Below are 6182 nucleotides of genomic sequence, written 5' to 3'. Positions count from 1 at the left end.
ATCAATGATTCTCTCTCATCATTGATGTTTCTATCTCTCTCTCTTTCTCCCTTCCTCTCTGAAATCAATAAAGAAATATATTTTTTAAAAAAGAAAAGAAACCACATGGGGGACCAGAGGGGAAGATCATAGCTTCTGTTATCTACACAATGGGGAAGGCCCAATGACGGCCTGGCAGGTGAGTTTCTGCTAGGGGTCTGCTAGGCACTTAACTAGCAGTGAGGAGGAGGAGGGAGCCAGGCTTGTAATGGCTCGTGCAGGCCAAAGACAAAGACTGGTGAAGTTTGTTTAGCTGTCAAGGACGTGGGAACCACCCAGCTCTGGGCTGCTCTCCTCCTTGTGGCTGTTGGCCCGGCAGACACCTTTGCACTGACTGGGAGGGGAACTGGGCTATAACCTCGCTTGACCCCATACAGAATAATTCACTTGACCTGCAGCCTTCAGCTATGTCAATATGAAGTAACAGGCCTCTTTTAAAAATTTTATTTATTTTTAAAAAAATATATTTCCATTTATTTCAGAGAGGAAGGGAGAGGAAGAGAATAACTAAGGTCATGCAAAATTAAGAGGATATCAAGTTATGAAATTGAAATACAATTTGTTATTTTAGAGCAGATAACAGCTCTTTTTAGAGAGAGTGCCAACACCATAGTTCAGGAGATTTGGCCACTTTACTGCACTTGACTTATAAAGCCAAAATTATGAGAGCCTGCAACCTGGGCATGTGCCCTTGACCAGAATCAAACCTAGGACCCTTCTGTCCGCAGGCCAATGCTCTATCCACTAAGCCAGACTAGCCAGGGCTTATTTATTTTTAAACCTGGTTCAACCCTAGCCAGTTTGGCTCAGTGGATAGAGTGTCAGCCCTTGGACTGCAGGGTCCTGGGTTCGATTCCGGTCATGGACATGTGCCTTGGTTACAGGCTCCACCCCAGCCCAGGTTGGGGCACCTGTAGGAGGCAATCAATCGATGTGTCTCTCTCACATCGATGTTTTCTCTCTCTGTCTCTCCCTTCCACTTTCTCTAAAAATCAATGGAAAAAATAGCCTTGGATGAGGATCAACAAAAAATAAAAAAAATAAACCTGGTATGAACCGGTTCAGTGGAAGGTTAACTAGGTGTTGCCTGTGGCACCTCCACACCTTCACACCCGGATAGTGAACAACAATAAATGTTTACATCAAGCATGTCAACTCAAAGGCCAAGCAAACAAGATGTAAGTTTATGTGGGCCGGAAAAAACCAAAGGCTTCAATTTTCATAGGAACGCGTGCATGTATTTGAGCAGTAGAGGCAGCTGGGCAGGTCCTGCCCGTCCGGCCTCTCCTGTTGAGTTTTCAGTTTCTGAATAATAAGGGACCGAGCCTGCATGGCTGGGTCTATCTCAACTAATATCTCCTCATCAGAGGCAGAGATATTTTCAGCAATAGGACCTCACTTACTAGGGCTCCATTCTGGGTGCGCTGCCATGGCCTGGATTCAGGCTGGGGTCAGCTTCCGTATTTGAGCAGTAGAGGCAGCTGGGCAGGTCCTGCCCATCCGGCCTCTCCTGTTGAGTTTTCAGGGACCGAGCCTGAGTGGCTGGGTCTATCTCAACTAATATCTCCTCATCCAAGGCAGAGATATTTTCAGCAATAGGATCTCACTTACTAGCGCTCCATTCTGGGTGCGCTACCATGGCCTGGATTCAGGCTGGGGTCAGTTTCTGCACCCTCAGGAGAGCAAACCAGACCACTAAATCCTGCAGCTGGTCTCGCTGCCACCCCAAAGTCTCCACGTGAACTGCCTGCATCAGACGCATGTCCCATTCTAATTTTACTTCCTCCTCCAGCCTGCGTACTTTTGCCTCAGCCGCCAACTGTTTCGCTGCTGGCATCCTGCACTTCGGGTCAAAGGGGCCACGCCACCACGGCAGCCGCGCCTCATAATCCTTTCCTTTCCTTGCTTGCTCTTTCCCCTCAGTCCCCAGGACCATGAGCAATCCTGCCGGCATGCAGGGGGCATCCCCCCTGTCCCTTGGTGGTCCCCCAGAATACAGCAAACCACGGGACCTGCGGGCCACCCTGGGATTCGCCCTGTGGATCCAGGACTGCCCCAGGCAGACTTTGAGGTTTCCTTCCCAACGCTTCCCCGCTAGGCTTGCCCACATCCTCGGTCTAGAAGCCGGGTTTTCCGGACTAGCCTAGTGTACTGTAGGCCCCCCCATCCTGGGAGTGCCGCGCTGTTCTTTGCTAGTCTGAAGAAACCACATGAGGCCGCAAGTTTGACATGCTTGGTTTACATTACGCCCCTTCTTCTTGATGACGAACACCATTCCATGGTAAAGACAGGAAACAAACATGTCACTAAATGGACAAAGCAAGTTGATGTTATGATGGAAACAAAAAAGAGGACTGGAGATGGAGCACCAACTACTCAGGAGGCCAGGGAGGCCTTTACTCAGGACGGGATATTTGGGCCAAGGCCTGAAGGAAGGGAAGGAGCTGGCCACGGGAAATGCTGGGTGAGGACAGAGGGAAGAGCACAGGTGAACTCCCTGAGGCAGGACAGTGACTGGTCATTTGGAGAAAGGAGGCTGGTGTGGCTGGGGCTGAGAGAGAATGGGGAAGACAAGGGAGAAGAGGTGGGGAGATGGGAGGAAGGGGGCAGTAAGGACCTAGGCGAGGCTTTAACGCAGGAGAGGTCCATGGTCTGACCTAGGTCCCAGCAGTGTCACTGGGGTTGGACTCTGTGGTCAAATCAGACTCTTGTGAACTGACTCCCAAGTTCACTCACTGCTTCTCCTCACAGCCAGGCCCAGTGTAACCATCCTCAGATCCCTAGTACATATTGTTAGGGGTGGGAGGGAGAAATAGAATAGTGGGGACTAGCTGTAGTTACAGTGGGGCCTTGACTTACGAGTGTCCCGACTAACGAGTTTTTTGAGATACCAGCTGTCTCTCAGCAGATTTTTTGCATTGAGTTGATAGAGTAATTTGAGTTAACAAGCTCCTTAACGAGCTCCTTAACAAGCTCGGTCTCAGAACGAATTAAACTCGAAAGTTAAGGCCCCACTGTATAAGAAACTAGAGGCCTGGTGCACAAAATTTGTGCACTTGGAGAGGGTCCCTCAGCCCGGCCTGCTCCCTCTTGCAGTCCGGGAGCCCTCGGGGGATGTCTGACTGACAGCTTAGGCTCGCTCCCCCCAGGGCAGTTGGACATCCTTAGCACTGCCACGGAGACAAGAGAGGCTCCCACCACCACTGCTGCACTCACCAGCCATGAGCCTGGCTTCTGGCTGAGCAGCACTCCCCTTGTGGGAGCGCACTGACCACCAGGTGGCAGCTCCTGCGTTGACCGGGATTAGGCTAAAAGCAGCTCTCCAACATTCCCCAAGTGTGTATGTTCCCCCACGTCCCACATGGTTCAGAATTCAGGATCTGGAGGAGGGACCGCACGCAAATGAAAGAGACAAGAGATAATTTGGAAATATTGGGGTCCAGCCAGGCAAGCCCAACTCAAGGGGAAGGACTTCCACTGGTGCCCAGGCCTCGCCAGCCTTTTATTCAATATTGGATACACATCTAGCTCTTAGTCAGGCAGGTAATTGCGGTAACAGACAGACTATCTTAAAGGTCAGTAAATATTAGAAGGATCAGTTATCAGGAAATAACTTGAACCCCCATTGTCTGGACTAGACAATCGGTGCATAACTCTGGCCCTTGCCATGGGTTCAAGGTTCACCAGCGTTCCGGGATCCTTGTTTACACTTCTCTGCTAGTGAAGACAAAGGGCGGCTTCCTGCACCCAAGGGGCCCCGGATTGCAAGAGGGCGCAGGCCAGGCTGAGGGACCCCACTGGTGCATGATCGGGGCCAGGGAGGGATGCAGGAGGTTAGCCAGCTGGGGAGGAACCGCAGGAGGGCTCTAGGGCGTCAGCCCATCTTCTTGCTCAGTCCTGATCTGCTGGACCCCAGCAGCAAGTTAACCTACCGGTTGGAGTGTCTGCCCCCTGGTAGTCAGTGCATGTCATAGCAACTGGTCGACCAGTTGACTGTCTGCCCCCTGGTGGTCAGTGCATGTCATAGCAAGCAGTAGAGTGGCCTTAGCATATCACTAGCATATTATGCTTTTATTGGTTGAATGGACGACCAGACAACCGGACACTTAGCATATTAGGCTTTTATTATATAGGATGGTAATCATGCTCTGTTAACTGTGATTGTTTTGTTCTGATTAAAGAAAGTAATTCTGCCCTGCCCATGTGGCTCAGTGTTTGAGCACCGAACTACAAACCAGGAGATCAGGGCACATGCCTGGGTTGTGGGCTCGAGCCCCAATAGGGAGCATGCAGCGGTCAGCCAATCAATGATTCTCTCTCATCACTGATGTTTCTATCTCTTTCTCTCTCTCCCTTCCTCTCTGAAATCAATAAAAAATCTCTCTATATATAAAACCCTAATATGCAAATAGACCGAACGGTGGAACAACCAGTCACTATGAAGTGCGCTGACCACCAGGGGGCGCATGCGGACCATGGCAGGATGGTGGAGCAGGTGAGCTGGGGCACCAGAACAAGGCAGGGTGCTGGTCACTGTCATCAGGGCAAGCCTCTGGTGGTTACTGAAAATTCTTTGCTCCCATGCACCACGGTCCCACCCAGTGCCTGGCGCCAGCCTCAATCACTCTGTGCGCCGTCAGAGCGTGCGAGTGGGGCTGGCACCCGTCAGTGTGTGGGATCAGAGGCAGCAGAAGCGGGGCTGCTGGCAGACAGGGGACTGGGGGCATGGCGGGAAGGGCCAGGCAGGGACCTGGAGGATGGGCTGAGACCAGCTCCTGTGCCCACCTCTGGATCCACAGTTCCTTTCAAGGTGCACAAATTTGTGCACTGAGCCCCTAACATATATATATTTTTTAAATATCTAAAAAAAAAAAAAAAAAGCACATTCTGACCTGCCTGGGAGTTGTACATCCCGAGACCTGGGGATTAACCTCAAAATGTGGTCCATTCTCCTTATCCAAGAACTATCATCATGGAAAGATTAACTCCATGAAACAATGGAGTCCCGGAGGTGCCCCCACCCCTTTGCAACCCCAGCCCGCACTGCCAGTAACCGGTAATCATTACACCCTTTCTTATTCCTTTCGCCTACTTCCCCATATCATCTTTGTCCTGCCTCCCAATATAAGCAGCGGGCTTTGGGGGGAAGGGGGGATCTGCAGAGCAGATTTCTGTGGATGGCTGCTGCTCTCCCACACTGCCCTCTTTATTGGAATAAACACTCACAGGATTCAACCCTGCCTCTGCTTAACTGGCTCAAGTAGTGAGTGACAGGCAGCCCAGACCCGGTTTCAAAATGACCCCCTAATCTGTTTAACAAAATAATAAATAACATTGCAAGGGGGTAGGGGAGGACAGTAATCCAGAAGGAGGGGCCCGCGAGAAATTGGAGCCGCTCGCGGTTACATTTTGGCCAAATTCAATTCCTGGCCTCGACGGGCCTCAGTTTCCCCACCTGGACGGCGCGGTGTTAACTTTTCTGCCCGCTTCTCCTGCCTCCTCCCTCCCCAGCTCCGCAAACGGGAGGCAGGGAATGGGAGACGGGAGAGCGCTGAAAAAATAAAAGCCATAGCGCAGGGCTCAAGAGTATTTCCCCGCCTCCTGGGGCTACAGACCGCGCACAGGCTGCGGGCTCTGGCGGGCCCTGGCGGGGGCAGCGGGGACAGCCCCCGGCTGATGCCACCGGACCAAGTGCGAGGTGCCAGCGGCCGTCCGGCCTCCGGGCAGCGGCCATCTTGGTAAAGGCAAGGCTCTAGGTTGCCTGTACCTGCCCCGCCCGGCTCGCAAATATCTAAAGTGAGCACCAGGGATGAGTTTTTATGGACTATACGCTTCTTCTTTTTTTAAATTGATTTTTTACAAAGAGGAAGGGAGAGGGATAGAGAGTTAGAAACATCAATGAGAGAGAAACATCGATCAGCTGCCTCCTGCACACCTCCTACTGGGGATGTGCCCGCAACCCTTGACCGGAATCGAACATGGGACCTTTCAGTCCGCAGGCTGACGCTCTATCCACTGGGCCAAACCGGTTAGGGCGGACTATACGCTTCTTGAAGAAAACGAATAAATGGACCTCGGCTTGGGCCGGAGATCGGCCTGTACTTCCTTTACCAAGATGGCGGCAGCGCGGGTACGTCATCAGC

The sequence above is a fragment of the Myotis brandtii genome, unplaced genomic scaffold (assembly GCF_000412655.1).
Source record: "Myotis brandtii unplaced genomic scaffold, ASM41265v1 scaffold421, whole genome shotgun sequence".
Classification (NCBI taxonomy): domain Eukaryota; kingdom Metazoa; phylum Chordata; class Mammalia; order Chiroptera; family Vespertilionidae; genus Myotis; species Myotis brandtii.
The sequence above is the reverse complement of the archived record's forward strand: the minus strand, read 5'-3'. Positions refer to the sequence as shown.